Source organism: Tyto alba, unplaced genomic scaffold (assembly GCF_018691265.1).
Source record: "Tyto alba isolate M040663 unplaced genomic scaffold, T.alba_DEE_v4.0 Super-Scaffold_9, whole genome shotgun sequence".
NCBI classification, from domain to species: Eukaryota; Metazoa; Chordata; class Aves; order Strigiformes; family Tytonidae; genus Tyto; species Tyto alba.
The window spans coordinates 36078913-36104709 of record NW_024881330.1 but is presented as its reverse complement, the minus strand read 5'-3'; the positions used below and the strand labels follow the sequence as shown (position 1 = coordinate 36104709).

The 25797-nt window shown below is 42.0% G+C and overlaps 1 protein-coding gene across 5 annotated transcripts in view; it reads right to left on the bottom strand.

Annotated features, from left to right (window-relative positions):
- Positions 1-17896, bottom strand: part of NCOA2 (nuclear receptor coactivator 2) — a 192801-nt gene extending 174905 nt beyond the window's left edge. For 3 of the 5 annotated variants that reach the window (XM_042785714.1, XM_042785712.1, XM_042785713.1), the window contains exons 1-2: positions 17757-17889; positions 7752-7831 (exon numbers count right to left, since the gene is read on the bottom strand). The gene's annotated coding sequence lies outside the window, so the exon portion shown is untranslated. Of the gene's footprint in view, positions 1-7751; positions 7832-15168; positions 16347-17756 lie in introns of those variants that run through there. The other 2 variants (XM_042785715.1, XM_042785716.1) reach the window with 2 other exon arrangements.
- Between the last annotated feature and the right edge of the window lie 7901 nt (positions 17897-25797).

Here is a 25797-nt window from a genome sequence, read left to right as displayed (position 1 = left end):
AATGGATTTTTCATTTCAGCCATTGAACAGGGAGGGGAGGAGCATATTTTAAAACTGTTTCAAGTTGCACAAATACTCAATTCACCAGGAAAAATGCCACTGTTTCAAACAGCTTACTTCATGTCCAAGTAGGATAAGCTACCTCAAAGCACTAAGAGCATCGACAAGGGGATTTAATTGCTAAATATATCTGTGAATGTGTACCTTAGCCTCCTTCATAGTACCTTGTCTGAAAAGACAACCTTATGGGTAGCAGATAAATAAATTAAATCTATGAAAGTGGGCAAGTGAAGCAACTAGCGTTCTTTACTGTAGGGCACACACAACAGATAAGGCGCTCGCCGCCGCTGACGTAGGAAATTCAGTTCTCTAACAAAGTATTTACACAACAATAAAAAGCAGAGCTGTTTCAGAGGCAGCAAAGTTCCGCTCAGAAACATAACATCCACCAGCCCAGAGCTGGCAGCAATCTCCCAAGCGGCAGGAGACCCAAATGCAAACCTCTTCTCTGAATCAGGAGCGTTGCGATTCCCTCCTCCGGCCTGTTGCTCACCCGCATCCCGGGTAAAAAGGGGTGAAAACCGCAGCTCCTGGGGAGCCAGACCAGGCACCAGACGAGCCCCCCGACCCGTCACAAGCCGCCCCTCCAGCCGGGGCAGGGGCTGTGCCACTGGAATCGCAGTCCAGTGAGAGCCCTCACCTCGCACACCCACAGCGGCTCCTCGCTCAGAGCTGTACCCCACAGCCAGGCCCTTTCCCTGCGGCTTACTGACCCTTAAAGGCTTCCTGTCAAATAAGCCTCGAAATCCAAAACTTTTAATTTCAGAATTTCCTAAGTGAGCCATTATAGCTTTTCTGATTAATAGGGTATTTTCCCCCTTCCTCAGCGAAGCTACTCATGAAATCCAAGCCAACTCATAAATAGCTTCAAGCTAGCCAAAAATACATTTTCAGTAAGTAATTCCCCTTCAAAATACACACACACCCCCCAATACGTCCAATTCTTATTAGAGTCTCACAATCACAGATCAAGCTGTCCTGACCCAAAACACTGCTCCTCCTATACTGCTGCCTGAGGGCTTTGACAGATGGCAAAAGTACAGGAGAATGGACTATCCCAAAGCTTTATCAGATTGTATCAGAAGACCACAACACACAAAATACTTCTCCTGGAAGCTGGGGGTGGAAGGAAATAGCTCAGAAATTGAGTGATTAAGCAAATAAGAGGAAGACTAAGTAGGAGGCAACTTTGATAACTACTGTTACTGGAATCAAGATCATCATCATCGGGCTGTTTTGGGGTTTTTTTGTTTTGTTTTGTTTTTTGTTTGTTTGGGGTTTTTTGTTGTTTTTGTTTGTTTGTTTTTAAAAAGTAATTGCCCACAGTACCTAAACCAGAACCAGAGCACCATATGCATGGTTCCATGATGATATTCAAAAATACATACATACTATTGGGAATTGGATGTGCTACGCACACAGCATATTTGACACTAACCAACAAAACCAGAAAATTAATAGATCAATTTAGCCCTTTAGGTTGTGGCACATAGCCTGTGGTGTACAGTAGTGGTGGTGGTGTGCTTGGAGTGTGATAGCAGTAGAATAGCATGTGATATTTCATATAAAATGGACTAATTTGGAGTGATTTCGGTTTTGGATTTTTTTTTGCTTCTGTAGATTTGTGTCGAGTTTGTTTCAAGTGTGGCAACCACAGTGTTATACAATAGACACACACACATACTGGTTCCTCAAATATTTCAGTGTTGATTTGAAAGCCCAGAACTTGGATAATGACAAAAGAGTGAGCTCATGAGGAAGGAAAGACTAAAATCACAGTTAGGGACAAGGAATATTTTAAAATTCAGTAGTCCACACATCAAGCTTCACATAAACCCTATTCCACTGCAGGATACATTCTGCGAGTTACATACTGCAACTCCAGACAGAAAAGGTTTTACATTAGTCTGTTCAGCAGGACTGAGCAATAAAAACACAGTTAACCAGGATTTGTGAAGAGAAGCCAAGCAAAAAACCACAACTGAAAACTGAAAGGCCATAAAAATTAACCCAAGTGAAATTTCATATGTGTTGGCCACCTACTTTTAGAGAAATGTAGATGCTTTTATCCCATTTCAAAATACTACTAAACTGTGGCACCACACAGTAGAGTTTCAGGCTTACAACCTGAACAAAGAAATGTAGTAAACATTTCACACTTTCATAGCAGTAAAACAGGTACCTAGAGATTGAAGGACAAAGGAACCCAATGCAAAACGGGATCTTCCATTCCATGTGTTACTTGTAAGGATGATGATTCAAAGTTTAAGTGAGAATATCTAAATATAAGCAGAAGAAAAACATGAATGGAAACATTTTAACTCCCTCTGACACTACTAGTTTCCCTCAATGATGAACTGATTTGCAATACCTACTATAAAACTAATTATTTTCTCAATTCTAATTTGAAATATTCCTGGATTGCCTATTGCTATCATTCTGAAAGATACAGAGTTTGGTGTAGACAGAACTCTGTAGTTTATTGAACTGGGATTACTAAAGGAACAAAAGTACTGAAAATGAAAGGGAAAAAATCCGGAACATAAAACCAGAAGTGTCGGAACAGGAGAACAGAGTACATTCTTCGTTTATCATGACCACAGTTGTAAATAGAGTTTTACCAACAGCATTTACACACTGACAGATATTGTGTACGTAGCAGTGTCAGTACCCCTTTTTGCTTGTGGTGAGACAAATAGAGGAGGATTTTGTAAAACATTTTTAATAGTTAGAGCCCTTCACGATGATACTGTAAAACTCACCAATATCTCTAAATAATTTTAATATCTAACTTCTTAACATCTGTAACTTAGATAAGACCTTTCATCTCTATTTTTCAACATCCAAAGTTTTTTTAAAAGAAAATCTGTAATTTCTTGCCAGTTCAGTTAATATAAAGGTAAATTAATCAGATGGAAACACACTGTGCCACACTTCATATTAATCAGCTGCAAATTCACTTACTATTCTAGTCACATAAGTCTTCTGAGCCTAACATCCCAGCATTGTGACATTATAAAAATTCACCCACTTTAATGCACAGAAATATCCATGAACCTCAAATTATTGTACTATAATGCTGTCAAATAAACAGACTACTGGAATTCAATTTCCAGAAAGCCAAGGCAAAATCTACTGGCCTTAATCTGAAATACCAGTGTCATTTTCAAGCCCTGTATTTAATTAATACTATTTACTGTCAAGCGCCAAGTCGGGTAAATATTTCACTCTTTCCAATTCAGAGTCTAAAGGCAGGCCCAGAGGAAAATCTGCCTGAGTAAATGCATCTCATCTCCTTTGATGATGCAAGTGCTCAGTTGTCCTGTTCTTGACCCCTCTAGAATTCCCAGGCTCCAATACTGGTGGTACAGTGTCATCAATCTATATTTAAAATATATATTGATTTTCCACAGATGATAATGACAGCTATTTCTTCTGCAAATGTGCATATGCTATACCTTTGCCCATATAAAAAGGTTCCTATCAAGGTAAGAAATGAAAAAATCTTAGCAAAGCCCATTACTAAGTCAAACCCAATATTTAAGAAATGAATAAAATCAAGTTAGCAATCTCATTTCCTAAATATTTTTTATTTATCTCACTGAAACTGAAATGTTAAAAATAATCTTCCGGGATATAGCAACATACAAAAGGCAGGCTTCAATCAATTGAACCACAGTGTTTTCAACAGTCCTAGATATATATGAAGTTTGGTTTCATCAGCTCAGTAAAAAGTTCACTGACTGAGCCCTCCATTTCATTCCATTCACAGTAATTAATGAGTTTTACATATTTAAGAATGGTTTAGTCCAGATTTATAATGAATTTGAACATTGTGGCCTCAAAATTATTAAAGTACTTTAAAACTGCTTTCATTATCAACAAATCTAATTCTGCTAGTTGCAAGCATGATCAGATTTCTCTTTACAATACTTTCAATTTTTTATCAATTTTGAAGGCAATGCAATATTTTACATTGGTGTAAATTTCAGCTTTTCTAGAAAATTAAACCCAAAGATTTCCATAAGCTCTCATTCCCAATTTTAGAGGGAAAAAAAAAGAGTCTGTGGGGTGCAATTGTATAAATCTTAATAGATGCTCATTTCTCTATACTTCTGTTCTCAATGTACCACCCACACAGAACTTCATTCTCAGATTAGGAGTATCATTTGAACATTGATTGCATTAAATTCACTATAATCAAGCATCCACTTTTACAGGCATCTTTACAGGCAATTCATATTAACTAATGTCACTACTGAACAGAAGTGACTGAAAACAGAAAAAATTGATCATATTTCATGCAGCACAGAACTCCCCAATTTCAGTCTAGGAATGGAAACACATTCCCTTTATTTATCAGAAACCAATTCAATGTAGATTAAATATCCCTCACAGATCCCTGTGCAAGTGAGAAGACCCGATGCAGTAAAGATTATCCACACCTGTGATCGATACCTGTATTTTATTTCAGGTATTTCAGAAACACAGGTCCCGTGGGAATTAAGGTGCTCTGAACTGACTCCAGAGCTCTAGGCAGGCACCAGCCCAGCCCAGCCTTGCATGCCAATAGACCAGCTCTCCTTCAGATCTGATATTTGAAACCTACTGTAGGTTCCTCACTCGCACCCTTAAACCAATACTGAAGGCTCTTAAACTTGATTTCAATAAGGCACTCTTTATTTTCAGTACTGCACTTTATTTTCTGACAGCATTCCCTTTACACACACATGTATTAGGAGGACACAGTCAAAAATGAGACATCTGTCAGAATTTTCTTTATCTACTACTGCTGTAGACAACAATAAGGAGTACTATAACTCAGAACAAACAGACACACAAATATTTTCTATCTATCACACTTGACGCTAACTACAACACAAACGCCAATGAAATCGCTACAAAGCTAGATTGAAACAGACTCTCCAGATCAAGGGTGACAGAAAACAGATTTCTCTAATCTAAATTCTTTTTTTTTTTTCTGAGAAATGTTCCTTACAAAGCAAACCATTTAAAGCAAAATGAAGAGGAGAAAATAAAAAAAATATGTCTTCTGACTGAAAACCTTTAGACTAGTTAGTATTTTTATCTCTTGGGGCTTTTTTTTAAACAAAAGTCTAAACTTCTCACTGTCTTTAATTGCATGGCTTTTCAGTAGTATGCAGCAGCTATTTTTCACCGCCCCAACTACCAGCGTACAAAGGGAGCAACCACAAATTCTGTCACTTACAGTATTTATCAGTTCCTATACACATATTCTAAAGCCCAGGTTGAAGATTCACACTCTTATCCATCATATCACATAAAAATAGATGAAGTATTAAGCATTAGTTTCACCTTCCCAAAAACTTAATACAGTGGTGGACAGGCTGAATGTGCACAATTTCAGTCACAATGGTGGTACAGTCTCACAACAACACACAGTCAAAACCAACATCTGTTCCACAAGCAATTCCAGTCAGAAGCTGAGGCCTGGATTTCTTAAATGAAACTCCAACTGATATATCCTTCAGACACTAGCGTAATTTCAGATGGGTGTACTAGTTAAAATAAACAGCTACAGCTCTCTGATCTTGTGATGGAAAAGGTAAACATCTGACTATGTTCAAAAATAGGACTGAATAGGACATTCAAAAAATCAATGGAAGAATTTCCAAGGATTCAAAAGAACCAAAATTTGAAACTATTCCTTGTCTTATGCAACCTACTTTCGCTGAACTATCACATGAACACATGGATAACTATCCACTTCAGAGCAAAAGGATGGAGAGTGAAATGGAGAACTACCACTACACTTCATCCTTGCCCTCTAGATCCTTTCATCACATCCATTTTTTACAGCTGTTTCTTCCTCACTGTCATCACCACAGACTTCATATACAAATATTTATCTCTATTTGCTCTTATTAAAGGTTTTGAACTTTTCAAATACAGCAACTATGGTTTAGTTAGTATCTGTAAAGGTACCGGATTATTTTCTGGCATAGTAACAACCAAATTTTGGTACAGAATGTAGCAACAATAAGCAAGAGAGGGGGGTTTTGCCCACATATATTAATTAAGGGGTAAAAAAGGCAATTATATTCAAATTGCTTTTTATTTGAATATTTACCTTTTTCAGTCTCTACTTAATGCATTCCTTTTTTTTAATGGAAAATTACAATTGAGACAACTGAAAACAAACATACTATCAACTTGACAACAAAATTTCATGTTCTCTTTGGAGAATTTTTGCAGTGACATTTTTCTCTTTCTTTATTACACATACCTAAGTCGTTCTATTATGAGTCCTATTCACTATTACAAAAAAAATATTTTAGATTCTCACTATTTCCTTTCTTAAAACAATTTGCTTAAATGATCTTAAAAAGCATCTTATTATTGAGAAGACCTGCACATACACATTATTATGATCATTATGCAGCCCAGATAAGTAGTGTAAATAAATAAGTAACATGGTATAAGTAATAAGTGTAAATAAGTAATAACATCTATGTGGCTGATCATTTTCAAGTTAACATAATACATAAACAAACTATTAACCAGTATTATAAACTCCATTGAACACAATGAACTACAAAGTGTTTTATTAGAACAGCCAAGGGAAAAGGCAGGAAAAAAAACAGAAGGACTGGAAAGCTTCTTAATCTGTTTTCACCCAACGATGCTAGAAAATTCAGTAAGTTTAAAGAAAAGCATTGTTTGCAAAAATTGCTCAACATAATTAACAAAAGAGGAAATGATACTTGATGTGCACGTACATAATTTTACCCATAAACGGCTAGCATTTTATAAAGTTATCCCCCAAACAGCTAAAACCTTTTTAGCAGGCTCATTTCCCACCTCTATATTTAGTGTTCAAGCCTCAAAAATACATATTTCTGACCTTAATAAGTCACTCTACGTGTTAAAAGACAACATTTATTCATGAGTACCCTGAAAAGGTTCTCACAAAATCTCAAATGCATATTTGTAAAATATTTATACCAAGTGAGCATATTGATATATGAAACATACCTAAAATGAAAACACGGCATTCATATTCTACTTACTTTCACTGCACTACCAAACTATTATTAGTCTGCATTTAAACAATCCGCAGGGGTCCCTTTTTCTAGTTCTCAGCGGTATTATCCCTTCTTGTGAGCAGAGTTAAACAGGCACAGCACTGCCTGATGGAGTCATCACACAGTAATTCTTGAGCAACAAGCAGTTTAAGTCATCAGTGTCATTATACCGATTTCAACCCTCAATTTAAGTAATTTATTAGTGTAGATAGTTGGAGGGAAAAGCTTGTATTATTTCATACTCAACCTTTGCCATAAAGACAGATCATAATCAGCACATTTGAAAAATGTCAATTCCTTAGTTACTGTATAAAATATCAAAGAAACTTAATGTGGAAGAACATCACACGTTGATCCCCTCAGCCTCTCAGCAGAGAGTCCCATTTCTGGTCCTGGCACTAAAGCAAGATCCCAGCTTCCATACCCAGCCTGGGCATTATTTTTGAAAGTGTCTAAAATGTTTGCATTTTGACCCACTGTATAGTATCATACATTACTTAAAATGAAGGCTTGTTCTGCTGTATCCACCCAATCAGTTTAAGACATCTCACATCAAATTACCCAGTGAAGAAGATAAAACTGTAACACAATCCAATTAAATGCAATAGGATATAGGCAACTCACCAAGACTCAGCAAGGCAGGCAACGATTTCTAGGGGCTGTGCGTGAGGGGGGCCTCACTACTCAGATACATCTCAAGCATGCTAGGAACAAAATTGAGAGAAAAATATTGGTCATTTTTTGGAGACAGGCACAGAAAAATAAAAATATGATGCGTAGCACATTGCAGTTTTAAGCATAACACAATGAGGGAAACAAACTTTTCAGAGCATTATCTGTTTTTCCAGACATAACTACAACCCCCTTCCAGCTGCACAATCACTCCAGGCACACAACTTCCTCTCTACCTGCTGCCTACTGCAAATTCACAGTGATAACAACTAAGATGTTTACATTAACGGTACACAGCCTTTATTTTTGCAAGAGAATCTGTGGGAACCCTCTGTGAAAGCAGTTGGTTCCTTTTTTGGTTGACTGCTTGGCTGGTTGACTCTATAACACATTAGTTTCAAATCTCTAAAGAAGAGAAACTAGTGTTCTTATAAAATGTCTTTCAACCATTATTAAAAGTTGTAGGTACAAAAGCATGTTTTTTCTCTGAATCTCTACTTACAATACTCCTGACCCAAGTTACGAGTATCAGTGGACAATAAAAGAGAAAGCTCCTTGTTAGTACAGAGCTTAAGAGTCCAGTAGAGCAGAGGACATACACTGCACAGCAATACACTTTTCTTCAGGGAAGAGGAACGTGCCACTATCCACATAAATATTATACCTGCATTTCTGTTTGTAGGTCAAACACCACTTTATGTCAAATGCATCCAAGCAAGCTACCAAAGAGTTTTCTACCTTCTTATTCTGACAAACAAAAAGGCAGAACATAAAGAAAATGGAAGATACACTACAAGAGTCATCAACAGAGGGGGAAAAAAAGTGCACAAATTATGCTTCAGGAGAAATGAAATTTAGAAACAACTTCATTCTTTCTGTCATTTCAGCCATCTCAGAAACCTTCTTCAAACAAACTCTGCTTAAGTTGTTTCAGTCACAGGCAAGTAACAGGCTACTCAGGGGCACCATTAACAAAGAAGTATTCTTCTATAAAATATATACATGAAGATATGACTACATTATTTCCTCAGGAATGCCCAAAAAGCACACAAGCTCTACAGGCCACAAACACGGGGCTTGGAGTGGGTCCTCACTGGCAGAAAGCACCTTCTCATCTTAGAATAAAATTTTAGCTGAAGCACTACTAGATCTTTTGGTGATCCAGTGAGATTTACAGTGTCTGTTGTTAGACACGTGCAGTTCAGAAAGACACAGCAAAGAGAAGCCACTGTCTCACCAGCAGATGCAGGCGGCAGCCCCCAGCCCGTGGTGGGGAGACCTTTTTCACAGAGGAGCAATGATGATGAGAGTGCCTGTGCAGACAGAAGCATTTTCCACTCACCTCCTGTCTTTCAGCTGCTGCACACCAGTGAACTAGAATGACTGCTACACTACCACTTTGTTTCCTGACAGCTAGCATGGCTGCTCACTGGTATTTTTGGGTCCCACCACCTGATGATCTATGTGGCCTCCAGTACTGCAGCTCAAAGAGTCTGCACATGAGTAACACAGCTCCTGACCATTACGCTTTGGCCCACAGTGCCATGTGGCAACAATGAAAATGACAAGTTTTGCTGATTTTCATTTGTTCTGCTCATAAAACATTTAATAATAATACTGTCTGAAAACGAAGACATAAATTATTGTTTCACAGTAGAAATACTACCTTCAAAATACTACTAACAAGATCTTTCTTTCCAAATAAAACTCTTGGATTATACAGCAACTAGTGACAAGCTTACATACCTGAATAGATGTATAATCTGGTACATTCCAGATTTATTCCTCTAACTAAACCAGATAGTCAGTGAAGAAAAGCGATGGACAATGAAATTACCTATTAGTCCTTTGCCTTCCCTTCTCAAGCGCTTTCTGAAGCTTGAAATAAAGGCAGGCCGGCTCTGCGGCATCAGGCAATGCTAGTACCCATGCCAGTTCCCACAAGAACAAGGAAGTTCTTGGGATGCCCCTCAAAACTCAAGATAAAGCACTCCTGCAAAAAGCCAGCTTTCACAGTATCATAATGCTGTTAACGGTGGTGCTCAGAGGCCGGTAGGTAGGCCTTCATGCAAGGTCTCTGCCCCAAACAGTACACAAATTATCAGCTTTAGCTACAATATAAAAATGGAATACAGCATTGCCATCATTTTCCATGCTTGCCAACACTACCAATCCTCCATCCCACAAGGAGTAAAAGAAGACTTTTTAAGGGTCAAATAATAACTAAAAGCAATTGATATGGCCCAGAATAACACGCCATCCTCTAACTCGAGAGCTCTTTATGTCTTTATTTTCCATTCATGCACAGTCATGTCTTCCTTTTCCAGTGCAAAGGGACACCTGTATTCCAAGAACCTAAGATGTGTTACCTCCCTGCTCCATAAAAACTGTAGTTGTGAACAAAACTCACAGTATCAACTCTACAAACTACAGTTTAGCTAAAAGGGTGTGAACGACTACCACTTTAGACATACTTGGAAGAGACCATCATCTACAGTGTGCAAGCTTAGTGAACGTAGTTTTTTATCTACATACAGTCTTCAGGTTACCTCATTCTTCTACTAAGAAGAAATGGTGCCACAAATGATCTCACCATTGTGCAGTTAATATTAATTTAACACAGAACTGTAACAAGAAAATAGTTTGAGGCTTCACTAAAAATTCAGTATCATTGTATCAAAGTAAGCCATGACTCTTAGAAAGAAAAAAAAGGAAAAAAAAAAAAGCAAGACAAGCAAAAGTATGTTTGCACTGCAAATACCAACAAATTGCCAAGCAATTAAAAAAAAAAGATTTAAACTATGCTATTAGAGCTACATTTTGTAGCCAGTAAAGTATCAACAGGTTTACTTTTTCTTTTAAGATAAAGGCAACAAGTATTCTGGCCACACTGAAACAAAATAGTATCTTTCTAGTTGCAAATTTTTATTTTGGAAAAAATACAAATATTTATACTTGAGGAACAGCTTTTCTCCTTAAGAATACAACTGAAATCTGCTAAAATAAAATAAAATAAAAAAAAAGTATCTATCTGTATAGACTCAATCTTCCTCCACAAAGAATCCGTTTTAAGAAATAGATAGAACAGGAGGACGACATTGCTCATATCTCTGGAACCAAAGTACCAACTTGTGTAAGGGCATTGTCAACTGATTTCACTTGCTAATCACATTTATTTATGGGAATAACCTAAGTGGTTACTCCTGACATTAATTTTGAAATAGTAAAGAATAAGGACTTTAGAGCTACCTCGTGAACCTAAAGCATGGTGGAACAAGTATGAAGAAAAGTCATCTCCACTGCAGACTGGGTGAGATCTGAACCCTCACTTGCACAAGTATTAAAACATATGACCTTGGGGTTTGTGTGGGGTTTTTTTAAAACTTGATTTCATCACACAGGCATATGATGAATTTGTAAGTTCACAAAAATACCTGTAACAAAAGCGTAACTATATAGTATCGAATTTATTCATAGGCAGACTTTCCTCCATCCTCATAAAGTTTTCTTTTTAAATGCAATTTAGTACCTCGTCTGTAATCTGTGGGGTACAAATAGGTGACATACTGCATTGTTTTTAATTGGAGCGATTTTCTTCAAAATGCATGGGCAAGGCTCATTAGAGATCAATACTGACAGCAATGAAAAACTAAGTCAGTTCACACACAGATGAATTACAGCATGGGCAGAGTAAGAGTAAAATTCCATAATAATTCTGACCTAACAAGTAAAATGTTATTTCACTTTCCATGCCCATTCTTCAATCCCAGACTTTTCCACCGAGGCAGCCAATAAAGCAGCCAATTGTGATATGCCCACTATAAATCCTACCAAAGAGCAACAATATGTCTTACATAGCTCACTAAAAAAGCATCAAAATAGCAACACTCAGTCATCACTACATCAGATATATGTTCTCACTGTGTCCCAGGATCCCCCCCCACCAGAAGCTCATGAGATCCATACTACCTAAGATTTATGGATAAATCAACACATTCAGTAGATATTTTAATTAATTGGTTTACCTATACTCTCTGCCCTTTCATTAATACATTAATGGTTTCCATCTAATGTGGAATATTTTTTAAAAATACAAGTTATCCTTCCCAAACAGCAAATAACTTCTTGAAGTTTAAAAACAAACTGAAAAATGCAATTAGGCATTACAAAGGGCACTGCATCTTAGCTGCAAAAAGCAAATGCATATTACAAACAGGCTTCTGAATACCTAAGTAATGGGAGCACTCACACAGAAAGAGTGAGATTTACTATCAGATATAACCGCTAAAATGAGAGCAAAGCAAGAATAATATCTGCCAGTAACTGTATTAATGGGAGATTGTTATGGAAGCCATTTAAGGAAATGCAAGTCTTGGAATGGTATAATGATGCAGCTGTGGGAAGAAAAAAAAAAAAAAGTGTGCATTGTTAATACATTGTATAGCTTCAGACATTTAAATTAATGAACCAATTTCAAACTTCAAAATTCCAAACACCCCAGTGACCATACACTTTCCATAGGAATTGTGCCTATTTTATTTCCATACAACTCTTAAGTAAAATTTCCATTAGTCTAACTTGAATAACATGCAATTTCCATAGAACAAGATTGAAAAATCACAAACAGGAACATAATGCAACTCAGTAAATCCACCACATTCAAGATCTATTTTTCGAACTATTCATCAACTCAAAATAATTGTATAAAATCAGCAAAAGCATTCCAAATGCTCAGGAGAGAAAAAGCTGTTCTAGGTAATAGGTAAATACAGGACTGAATAAAAGAAAATTAATATCTTCCTAGTTTTTTCATCATGTAAATACTATTTCTGAATACTCAAAACACTGACAAAATAGCTTTGCTTTAAAACTCTGTTTAAAATATTCCCTGGTTGGTTTGTTTCAGGTTTGGGGTTTTTTTTGTTTTGGTTTGGTTTGGGTTTTTTTTTAATTCTATATCCTAAATTGATTAAACTATACAAGCTGTCATTTTTCATGTCACATTTCTACTCGGTATGTTTTGAAAAGGCTAAGCTACTGAATCATTAAAAACAGGGAGTGCTTACATAATGTAAATACTGCTGACAAACTACTAACTGTAGAACTGGTAAGATGTCTTAGTAATATGTAACCACTGATGTAATATTACAAATTATTCTTACTACTCAAAGTTGCCATTTCACCAATATGTATGTATGCCTGTTCAAAATATTATTCCAACACAGAGCAGGAGTCCTGGCAACTGTATTTATTCCCTGAAATCTTAAAATATTATCAAAATATTATCTATAATAAATATGTGAAATATGTTGTCTAAGCTCAATTATCCTGATGGGTAAAAGCCAAAGAATACTTCTGTAAGGTTTAAATTCCCAAGAGAAGAAGAGCCCAGATCCCGTCTGCAAGCACACAATGGAATCACAGCTGACGATGCACATCTTTTTCTGGATGTCTCCATATGCTCAGGAGGGGGTTTCTTACCCCCCCCTCCCCACCTCCCGTGCTCCCAGCACTACATTGAAGGATTTGTCATTATCTGCCACCAGGAGCATGAGAATGTTTTAACAACTAACAAAAATAAAGTAGTGCAGTGAACTTCACCTCGTTTCAAAATAAAAATAAGGGATCCTGCCAGAGTAGTTGCCTGCAACTAAATTAACTAATAGTAGAAAATGGGTGGACGAATGGATGCTGCAGTATGCCTTTTATAAAGTAAACATTGACATTACTCTGTTCTTAGTTTAAAAGGCTGTGTCACGCAGAGGAGTATATACTGTAACAATACATCTAACCTCTGACCTCCAAAGCCAAACATAGAAATAAATGAATACTGAGCATTTTAATGACTGTAAGAACACTGAAGAAATGTGTGGTATTTGTTAAATACTTTATACCTAACTTTCATACAAACTGCCTTGTTTAGAGAGGCAAACCACAGCAAACCTACAAAAAAAATGCACGCAGCAAGAACAGTTTTAGTCCAGTGTTCCCATTCTCCAGCGCACAATCTATTAGCACTCGGCAGACAAAGAGAATTACATTTATACTTGAATTTGGTACCAGTCCTTAGTTCAGCTTTTTCTTTTAAATGAACTGACAGCATCCTCAAGTCTTAGACCTCACAAGCCCCCACAATTTCTGCAGTTCTGGTGTCAGGTGCCAGAGGAACTCCAGCTGAGTGCAGAAGCCCAGATTTTGCCAAAGAAACAGTGACATCAGCAACAAAGACAAGGAGCAGAAGACAGTGGGCATTGTAGCAGCAGCTGGCTCGCTCACTGACTTTGTTCTTCCTGCTGCAAAACCTGGGCTCCCTGCAGATGGGCCAGCTCTCACTGGTTTTATTGAGGACAGAGGGAAAAGTTGGAAGTGGCAACACTACAGACAGCTTACGTGCCTCTTCTAACAGAGCCTTTCAGCCTTACAATGATCAAGCGACATCCTAAATGATTATAAAAACGCAAACATTATTCTTAAATAATTAATTTTGGCTTCAGAGCTTCAGTTTAAAGCAATACACTACACTGCAGGTGAGTAATTCCCTAGCATTTTCTAATTTTTCTACCAGAAATTATTTTCTCTCTGAAATAACGTCGTTTCAGCTTAAAAACTTAAATTGAACTGTCTTATTCCCACGATATCATTCTTGATGCCAATACAGTATTCCTTTCTCAAATGTCTCAAGTTTCAAATTTAGCACTGACGCTACCAGGACACACAACGAGGAACACAAGGAGATTTACATTAAAGAAGGGCCTTCAGACATTGCAGTGATACTGACGAAGAACATCATACACAGATCCTCTCCCTAGGAAATATCACAAGCTTGAGAAAAGACAAAATAGAGAAATCTTCAGTTTTTAGGAGATGATTACACCACCTCTGTCAGGCATTTATAGCATAACGCCCACCAAAACGCGATACGAACATATTAAAAAAAAAATCACATGATACTTCAAATATTTGCATGATGTTAAAAAGATTGACTTTTCTTAAAGTTGCTCTCAATATTTATGGAGGTTGAGTCAATGACAAAGTATTTTCTACAAGACTGACTACAAGATGACCAAGAGCAGCTATGAACATTAAGCTTATCACAGCACTTCTCATAAACTTAAGGATTAACCATTCAGAGGCAATTTACATCTTCCTTTATCTCCTGTGACACAGCAGAGCTGACTTCTGTGTTCAAGTCCCCAAGCAGCAGTATCACAAACACCAAAATAAGAAACACAAATGCACAAGCGTCCATACGTGCCTGTACACACGTCTGTACGTGCAAATATGCACAAGCCTGGTATATCCTATTTATGACACCACTGCTGATGTAAACAAGGAAAGTGTCCTGAAAGATACGTAGGAGGCACAGTACCTACACCAACTGCGATAAAAACAACCGGTTTCCATTCACAGTGGTCTTCAGCTGCGTGTGAGCAAACAAGAGCCCTGCTTTGGGGAAGAATAGTTGCGGTATGAATTAACACGGGTGTGCAATGTTGTCATGTCTCCAAGAGCATCCAACACAGCAGACCAGCAGCTCCCTCCGGCTCATCACTCGCAGAGGATTCCCCCATGAGAGGAGCCCACCAGGTGGCCCAACGCTGCTATCGGGCTGTGAAGAGCCAGGAAATTAACTGACTGGAGTTGATTTTATAGTTCAGTATATAAAAACCCAAAGGGATAAAAAAACCAAATGACTGCCTTCAGTCACAATGGCAGCAAAATAAGAACACACACACACACACACAAAATGCTTTAAGTAGAAAGACTGGCAGTCTTAAACTGCTTACTTATTTACAGCAGCAATAGAGCTCTGCTGTAACTGTCGTAGCCAGACGCTATACGCTTAGCTGAAACTACACTTAAATACCATAAAAATATTATCGGTTCAGTTCTAGAGCCTATTCATCTACTACTCTGAAAGTAAAAAAAAAAAAAAAAAAAAAAAAATCCCACACATAAATACAAAAGCAATTGATTAATACTGAACGAGCAGGCTGTTCTCCTTTCACAAGGAGACTCTTTCCTGGCTAAATTACAAGTGTATTTAGACAGTGGGCTCCCGCATACGCACGCTTCAGACAGAAGTATACAGGCTAACACAAACTAAGAATCAGATATCATTATTTCCCGGTGACTGCCAGCAACCTCCTTGCTTTTCCCCCCACCTTCTTTTTTTTTTTTTTTCCTTCCCCACCCCCCCCACCTTTTTTTTTTTTTTTTTTTTTTTTCTTTTTTTTTTTTTTCTTTTCCAGGCTCTCAGGCAGGTTTCCCGCAGACAACCCGCACGGCCTGAATGCCCCTCTCTGGACGAGGAGCCGTGTGATTCGCGGGCTGGGGGGGGGGGGGGGGGAATCGCTCAGGCCCGAGCGGAGGGGAAGGAGCGAGGGACGCGGCTCCGGTTACACCGCGCCCCGCAGCCGCCGACCAGCGCCGGTCCCCGCGGAGGCGGCGGCGCGCACACCGCCCCCCGCGGAGGCGGGCAGGGGTTGAGCACCCGCCCTCCGCGGAGGCGGCGGACATCTACCACCCCTCAACGCGCACACACACCTCACCCCACCCCCCCCACGCGTGTCGGGGCCCGCTCCCCCCCGCCGCCTTGCGCGCAGCCCCGCGGGAGCGAGCGGCGCCGCCCGCCCCGCCAGCGGCACCCACCCAGAGACCCCGGCCCCGCGCCCAGCCGCTGCCATGCCATCCCCCTCCTCCTCCTCCTCCTCCCGCCGCTCCCCGCCCCGCGCACACACACGCAGCCACACGGCACTGCGGCGGCCGGGCCCCCACCCCTCCCGTGGCCGTGGGGAGGAGGCGGCGGCGGCGGCCGGGCGCCCCGGGGGCTGCGCTCCCACGCAGCTATGCCGCCGCGGCCTGGCTGCGCGACTGCGGCGCGCCCCACGGCGCGGCCCGCCGCGCACACGCAGGCGCAACCCCCACCCCCCCCCCCCCCCCCACCTCAACGGCGCAGAAAGTTAAGAGAAGTTGCCCGTTTGGCCCCCTCCTTCCCCGCGCGTCTCGGGCGGGCGCGGAGCGGCGGGGAGCCCCGGCTCCAGCGCAGGGGGATGGGGAGACGGCAACCGGGCACCGCGGGCCCTGCCCGGCGCGGGGAAGGAAAAGGGGGGCGGCCGGCTCGGCCCCGCGGAGGGAAAGCGGAGCGGCCCCGCACCCTTGCGCGCTGAGCCGCTGTCAGCCGGGGAAGGGGGGGGGGGGGTGTGTGAACACCGCCCCTGCTCCCCAAATCGCCCCTTTTGTCAGCGAGAAGAGACCCTCCCTCAAGTTTCCCTGTCGGCGAGTGCTGGCGGAGGGGCTCGGAGGGGGATGTCCTAAACAAAATCCCCTGAAAATCGCACCTCAGCTGCCCCATCCGCCCCTGGCACGGGCAGGGCAGCCCCTGCCCCCGGGAGCAGCCGCAAGCACCCCTCGCTTCCCCCGGCTCCTCGCACTCTCCCCCCCCGCCCCCCCGCCGCCCCCCAGCCAGGGGCGCGGAGAGGCGGCACCCACCCTCCGCCTGGCCTGGGAGCAGGAAACCAGCCCCCCTCGGCCCGGCAGGGCGGGGTGCGGTACCGCCTGCCCCCACCCCGCTCCGCCAAAACGGGGGACGTCCCGGGGAAGTCAACCCGCGCACCCCCCCACCCCCGCCCAGCGCCGGGCTCCGGCGGTACGAGCACGATGCCCCGGCGAGGGGCAGCCGCGCCGGTCCCCTGCCCCCGGCTCCCCTCCGGTTCCCCACGGAGGGGGCCGCGGCCCCCGCCCCGCTTTCCGCCCCCCCCCCCCTCCCCGCCGCCGGCGCAGGGGGAAGCCGCCTCGCCGCGGCCGCGGTGCCGCCCGCCAACGCCGCCCCTCCGCGCACCGGCGCGGCCCCGGGCGTCCCCCCGGCGTTACACAAGGCGGCCGGGGAGGCGCGGGGGGGGGCTCGGGCACACCCCCCGCCGCACCGGGGCCGAGGGGGCGTGCGGGAGCCGTTACCGGGGGTCAGTGCCGTCTCCCGCCGCGGCTGCCGCCGGCGCTGACCTTCGCTTTGTAAGATGAAGCTGAAGCTGGGGCTGCGGCCGCCATGTTCCCGTTTTAATAACTGCCTGCTTGTTTATTTCAATGGAGACCCTCCCACCACTCGCCCTCCTCCTCCTCCTCCTCCTCCTCCCCCCCCCCCCCCCCCAGAAGAGGGCTGGACGGGGAGGAGGCGGGGGGAGGCACAAGTCACTCCCCCCTGCCCCCGGGCACGGCGGCAGCGGCCGGGCCGCGGGAGGCCGGGCCGGGCCGGGCCGGGCCGGGCGGCACCGGGCGGTACCGGGGGGCGGCCCGGGCCGGCGCTGCCGCCGCCCGCCGGGCCGCGGGGCTGCCCCGCTCCCCGCCCGCAGGGACAATGGCAGCCGCCCCGCTCCCTCCCCGCAGCCCTGCGCAGCGCTGCCGGGAGCCTCCTCCGCCAAGGGAGCCTCCTCCTCGGCACCCGCACGGGGGAGAAAGGGGAAGGAAGGGGAAAGAAAAGGGGGGGGGGGGGGGGGAAGAGAGAGAAAAAAAAAAGAAAAAAAAGAAAAAAAAAAAAAGTCCTTCGCCCTCGGAGAGCAAGACTTTAAATGGGGCCCTTTGCGGTCCGCCCGTGGAGGAACCTCGCTCTCAAGCGGGACTGGAGCAATCAACCCCGATACGGCTTTCAATGGCTCATCTTCACAAAAACAGGGAGGGGTGGTCGTAGGGAGGGGAAGAGTCTTAATCCTCATCAGTCCTCTCTTTGCCCCCGGGAGAAAAAAAAAAAAAAAAAAAAAAAAAGAAGAAAAGACAGCACACATACGCTGAAAATCGTGTCTCACACAGCATCGAGTGTACCTCACTCGCGGGAGCGAGGGGATGAAGATGCAGGCTTCTCCTGGGTCGGAGGGGTGAACGCAGGAGTTAAAAATTATTAAGGGCTGGAGGGCGATCGTTAAACATTGCCCTGCAGTTCAAGAAGCAATCCACGATGCAGAAATCCTATCATCGTAAAAGAAAAGCTTTACATTTTCATGCGGTGATCATGGCGAGCTATACTCTACACACTGTAATAATTGTTATTTTTGACGTTTTCTCAGATGGGTGTGCAACCCCAAGTTTTTCTGCAGCTATCCACAGATTATACATTGTTACTGGTGGTATGGCTAACTCTGCTTGCAATTAGGCTTCTCCAATACTTTTTTGATCATAACCCTTGTTTTTCAGATGGTTACATTTTGCCCTACTGTGCTACATACAATTTCCCGTGCTTGTGTCTGACTCAATTTTTTTTTTTCAGCTTTCTTCTTTCATTGGGCAAAAATAGTTCAATTGTTTCTCCAAACAAATTAAAGGAAAACTATCTTTCTCACTATACTCGCCCATGTTAAAAAAGCCTTTGCAACCAAGTCACTGTAAACTTCTAATATTTTCCTCTTCTGGAGAAAGAACTTGGGTGTGGGAGGGATGGCCATTGGAAATGTATTTGAATTTAGACCTATTAGGAAATGGGGGTGGAAGGAGTATAGTTCATATATGCTCAATTAGAGCTTTGCTTCTAAATTAACCACAGATCCTACCTACAGTAAACGCCACAGTTCTAGGTGGGGTACTTTGGCATCATCTCCAGAAGGCAAGTGGGCATGCTCCAGCACTGGGCTGCAGCAGCTGGAGAAGACAACCTTTCTAAGTGTCCCTCTCCATCAGTTGTACTCAGCAGAGAAATTACTCTGTCTTCTGGAAGCTCTTCCACTCTGCCCGTACACAGGCAGGCAGCAAAGGGATTAAAGGTTAGTTCTGTCTGAGGAGCAGATAAATCAGAATATTACCTTGAAATAACATGGCAAATGAGAGTAGCTCATATGTGAAAAAAACCTGAGGCAAAGAGTTCTGGAGAGACAGAGCTTTTCCTCTGGCCTCATTTGCTGTATCTGTGCAAATAAGCTAGGAGTTATACAGGCAATAATCTCATTTACCTCACAGTCGTGATTCATTTGTTCTCCTATGCTAAGAGAAACAGTGGTCCTCTGGGGGGAAAAAAAAAAAAAAAAAAAAAAAGTATGTCTTTAATTTTATGACTATAGGCCATCCAATTTAGAATTGCACAGGTAATTTTAATTCCAACATTTCTTATTTATGAAAGCTTGGTTTTTCCCAAATTCACATTTCCTTTAATGTATCCAAAAGTCTTTATTAAACTAGTACCTAAACTCACCAGGAAAAGCAAGGAAGACCTTTTAACTTGCTGCAGTACAAACATAAAAGATGTAGCACAAAGTCTATGGTCTCAACTTCGGCAAAAACCCCTGAGTCTGATGTGGCTGAGCGTCCTTGTCAAACTGGGTGTGAGAGGGGCTTTAACTACATACATATGCTCAGATCCACAAGCTTATAACTCATGATCAAATGCATTTTGTCATCTAAGGCCAAAACCCAAAACCCGGGTTACAAATACCATTGTGTGCAACAAAGCCCAGTAATTACGTTATTCCTAACTGCTATTCTTTAAAGGGAAAGCACCATCTTCCAGATGGGAAACAGATTTGATAAACACACTTCAGTGCTGGATTTTATTCAGCATTAGAGCTCTTCTCTGAACCTTCTCCAGTCTCACCATTGCTGCGTTGTGCTGACTAGAGCTGGGCTTACTTTTTCAACAGAACCTTCATGCGTTCTAAACAGGACTAATGAAAGCTTTCTGTCATCTTCTCATATTCATCCTCCTCCCATTTATACTTCTGCCGGCTATTTTGCTCACAGCATCACTTTATGCATTCACTAGATTGTTCACTGCAATCTGCAAACCTTTCCTAGTGTGAAATTTAGCACAGAGAAAATGTTTTCATTATTTTGAATTTTCAGTGAAGTTTGGTTAAATTTAATCTCATAACTTTTTTCCTTTTTTCATAAATCAACAGGAAAAAAAACAGAATCTGAATGTAATCATGTTTTCCTGACCAGTATAACCATCTATTTTCAATGTTCTTTTTTATTACTTACTTTTTCTACATGACGTATTTCTTTAAAAAATTGGTACATGGGATACTATGACTAAAACTAGTATTTGTGAGTGTGTTTCTAAGTTTTTCAAATAAGTTAAAGTTATTCTTCCATAAGGTGAAAGGTTATGAACAAACTGTTGAATGCTTACAAACTTGGTGGGCCACTCAGGTACGGTTGCTGTCTCATAAAGCTCCCTCTGCAGCTTTAGCGCCTAAGGAAGAAGGGTTTATGTGCACCTGCTGACACCAGGGGTATACGTAATGCAGCTGTTGGTACACAAAGCCTTTTTCATGAGCAGCTGCATTTACCCTGCAGAATCACTCTGCCCACCTTTATAGCGAATTGAATCCCCACTTACTCATTAACATTCCCAAGTGGATTTAAATACGGTCTTTATGAAACCAGTAAGGTTTTCGTTGACACAGTATATACCTAACTCAAACCCACAAAGAAAGCAAAATTAAATTTAAAATTATTTAAACCTACTATACCATCTTCACCCTCTTCTGGGTGGCGGGGGACCTGTTGAGGTCTTCTGGTTGAACCCTCAACTCCAAGTAGGGCCAATCTTGAAGTTATGCCAGATTCTGCAAGGTCATATCCAGCTGAGTTTTTACTGCCTCCAAGGATGAAGAGTCCACAGCCTCTCTGGATGACCCATTCAGGTGTTTGACCACAGTTATGAATTTTTCTTTTCCCCTGAGATCTAATAGCCTGTGCCTGTTGCCTCTTACAGTTAAAAGGCCACTGTGGACCTCAGAGAGGGCTCCATCTTATCTACACCTACATCATGGGCTCCAGCACCCTCCTCTAAATTTGCTTTTTTTATGTTCATGTCTTTCATGTACGGGGAACCCCAGATTGCACACAGTAATCCAGATGTGACCTCACAAGTACTCCGCGGATGGGAATAGCCGCCTTTCTCGACCCGCTGATTATTCTTTTGCTACTGTGGCCGAGGATGCTGTTGACCTTGCAAGGTCACTTGCTGATTTATTGTTGCTCACCAGGACCCCCAAATTCTTTTTTGCAAAGCTCTTTCCTAGCTACTTGTTCCCCAGCTCATAAAGCGGATGGCAATTCTGTGCCAGAGGCAGGACGCTGCGCCACCATTCACTGAACTTCAGGAGGTACCTGACAACCCATTTCTCCAGTCTGCTGAAGTCCCTCCAGTGCACTGACCAATCCTTCCCAATTTGCTGTCATCTGCATTTCGTCTCGTCACTGAGGTCACCGACAAAGGCATTACACAGTATCTGTCCCAGTATCCACCCTTGAAGCATACTGGCCACCAGCTGGACCTGCTACTGCTGATCAGAGACCTTAAGCCCAATGGTCCAGCCAATTTTCCATCTGACTTTTGCCTAACCTAGCTCATACCTCTCCAGTGTGGTTAAAGGAGGTCTATGGGTGACTGTGTCAAAAGCTTTGCTAAAGTCAAGGTAAATATCGTCTACTGCTCTCCTGTTCTGCATAGACTCAGTCATCTCGTTATGAAAAGCAGACATGTTAGTCAGGCAGAATTTGCCCTTTGTCAACCCTTACTGCCTATCCCCAGTCAGCTTTTTGTCTTTCAAACACCTGGATGTGGCATCCAGGAGGATGTACTACTTAATCCCTGCCCGGACCAAGGTCAGGCTGGTTGGCCTGTAGTTCCCTGGATCTCCCTCCTTGAAGATGGACACAACATTTATCTTTTTCCAGCCATCAAGCACCTCCTCCAGTCACCACCACCTTCACACAATACGCACACACCTGTCGTGATACGCATACCTCACCATTACGACAACTACCTCTCTGACCTCATATTACATCTCCAAACTATCGCTCAATATCCTCCTTCCATTAGCCCTTTACCATGTTCTGCCCTCTCAAAATAACACACTGACTTACATGGCACTGTGTTCTTTAAAGCATCTAGGATCTGGCTCATCTTCTTCAATGGCACTTTGGCTTTATTGCCATTTGATACAGTGATACACCCGGCTCATTAAGAGCTTGCAGTGAGAAGCATATCCTAAGTGTATAGTGCTTATGTGCTAAAACGAAAAGTACAATTTTTTTTTTTGTCCTAGAAAAACTTCAGCCATAAAAAAATATTTTTCGCACCTCAAATAACAAACTTGTAAATTCAAAAGTGGCCAGTGAAACGTATTATTATATGTTGATGTCTTATTAATTCAGCAATTTGCTTCATTCTTTTTTTTTTTTTTTAATCAGGTAACCTTGAAAGGAGCCATACTTTTTTAATACAAGAAATTGATTAAGATCGATTTCACCTTATGAAATGTTCCAAAGGAAGTTATAAATGTATAGGGTAAGTATTAAAATTTTAATCAATATTTGTGCAAATATTTTTATACCAAAATAAATGACTCGTTTTACTCATGCTACTTTGGTAGTAATTCATGCTAAGACAAACTAATGCTCAGCTGAGGGAAATACACCTGCAGAGCTAAAGCACAACTGCTAGTACCAGAAGTGTATATATTTTTATTGTATTGTAATACAATAAAAAACCTTATATTTTTGCCTTGCTGGACCTGCACCTCCATTTACCCAGCCCTCTTGCTCCTGCCACCTTCCTTCAGCTGCCGATGGAAAATCTGCCCACATGGAGTGCTGGATCAGACAAACAAAATCTGCCCCGAACATTCTTCTCGCACACTGTGATGGGACCGACTGCCGAGCAGGTGGCACCAAATTCCAACCACGAGGAAAGGGGCAGTGCCCGCTGGGCGCTCCTGGGCAGCCGGCTGGAGATGGCCCTGCTTGAGCTGGGGCGTTGGACCAGATGGCCTCCAGCGGTCCTGTCCAGCCTCAGGAATTCTGGGGCTCTGTGATACTTTTTGCAGAAAACAGAATTTCTTCTGCTACTCTGCTTTATTTCACACCGCTCTCCCAACTTCTCCAATCATTCTTCTCTTTAACCATCCTTTTTTCTTTTTCTCCCTTTGCCCATATTTTCCCTTTTCTCTTTATTTTTGCTAGGCTCTTATTCTGCCTCTCCCATATTCTCAGCCTGCAGCATGTGCACAACAATAGTTTTGCTATGACATACTCTGTATATTCTTTCAGACAATTCATAAAGACATTGTCATTCCTCCTACCGAGGATGAAAAAATCCCAGCTTGACCCTACAAACCAACTTCAACCAAAAATGCAATCAGCCCTCAAGCATACACATTAAGGGGTATAACTGAGCAACATATAAGAAATAGAGCTAGAAGTGTTTCGTTACGGTTTTGCTCTTTAAAGAGCGATGTTGTCTTCTCCTTGCAGTCACACTGTTGACCATGTTAACTTACCTTTTGTTTAGAATTGTGTAACACTGTCTTCTTCCCTTGATTTCCTGCACTTGAATAAACACATTTTTGTACCTTTACAAGAATTTGATAATAAAAAGCATTGCTAAGGAAGGGCAGAACTAAAAGCCAACCCCACCATTAGCAAGCAGAGCTGTACACTATAAGACACCCTCCTAGACACACGCTTCGGGCTGTTGTCTTTGGGGTGCCCCCTGAAAAATTATTCTGAGGCAGTTTTATTAGTTCATATTTAACAATTACTTCTTATCACTGACCACATACACCAGAATGCTTTCCTCCTAAATCATAATGATTGTGCAACCCTCAGCCTAAGCGACCCTACATCTTTTATGTTGAATGTACTTTCTAAATTCGCTATTAAGCTGATTACACCTCGAGGATGATCAATCTGTGTTCTGCATTGGTCACTTACTGTGTAAATCTAGAGTTATGTACACATGTAAACTTACCTGCTCATGTAATTAGAGCACAGGAGATATTAAAAAAAAACAAAAACAAAAAAACAAAAAAACAACATAAAATAAAAAATCAGAGTGGTGGTGAAGCATGTTTTTAACTGGCAAAAACTCAGCATGTCTGTACAAGTAGCACATTTCATGCAGCAGACTTAAGATCTGCCCCTCTCTGTTGCAGATCTTAATGCCATTATGAAAGAGATGAAATCAAGATGGAAGGATGACAGTGATTTAGTCACAGAACCAGTTAAATGGCTTTCCAAACTTGAGGCTATAGATAGCTTTTTGATTTACAGATAGAACAGAAGCTTGATCTTACAAACCTTTAGCTGAAGTAAAGAAAGTCTAGAAAGTATTACGAAGGAAATATAAGGAGACTGACTTCACTTCAGGACAGAGTTAAGAGTTTTACGTTCAAGTTCTGTAAATTCAGACATTCAGCTGCTTGCTGTTTTTTTACATTATTATTTTAATTTAATTTACTTCTATTATTAAAACAATAACATTGTCATTAGAGCTTCTTAAGCTCATGTTTTCATTTCAACTTCCAACCCTAAATTTGTGAATAACCAAATTGTTGTATGGAATTATTTAAATCTAACAAATACTGGGAAAAAATATTTTCCCTGAGCCTTTTGGACTATGTAGTAGGACAGAGGTTTTCCATTCCCTGGGACTACAACCACTTCACCCTAATGACATGCCCTCTGAAAACACCTTAGCATCAGCTTCATCTGACTCACCAGACAAAGGCATGAGGGATGGGGATCAGTCATTCTTAAAGACTGAGCCAGGCAGGGCAGAGCAACCAGAAGGGCTGAAGATTTCCCTGATGGGTTGTGGACATCTGTCCTTTCCTTCCCCAAGCAGCTCCTTGGATTTGCAGGCTCTGGCAGTCTCCTTGAACTGGCTTCCCCCACTTTTGGGCTTTAGTGGCAGATACTATTACCACATGATTCCTCCACCTGTAGGATCAAGATGACACACTGTTCACATTATAGCAAGCAGTTCTATGGTTTTAGTTCTCCTTTCTTGTGTCAGGAAGGAAAGGTAATGGTGTTGACTTAAATAATCACTGGGCATCAGAATTAGTGCCTCAGCAAAATGAGTCTCAGCTCCAGCCTCCTTGCATACTCAAGTAGACAGCTCTATATCAGTAAAAGATCGTTTCTGAAGTTGTGATACTATCACGAACATTCTCACATCTCTGTTTTTTGTAGACAGATTTTGCTTTTGTTTTTACTACATGTGCCT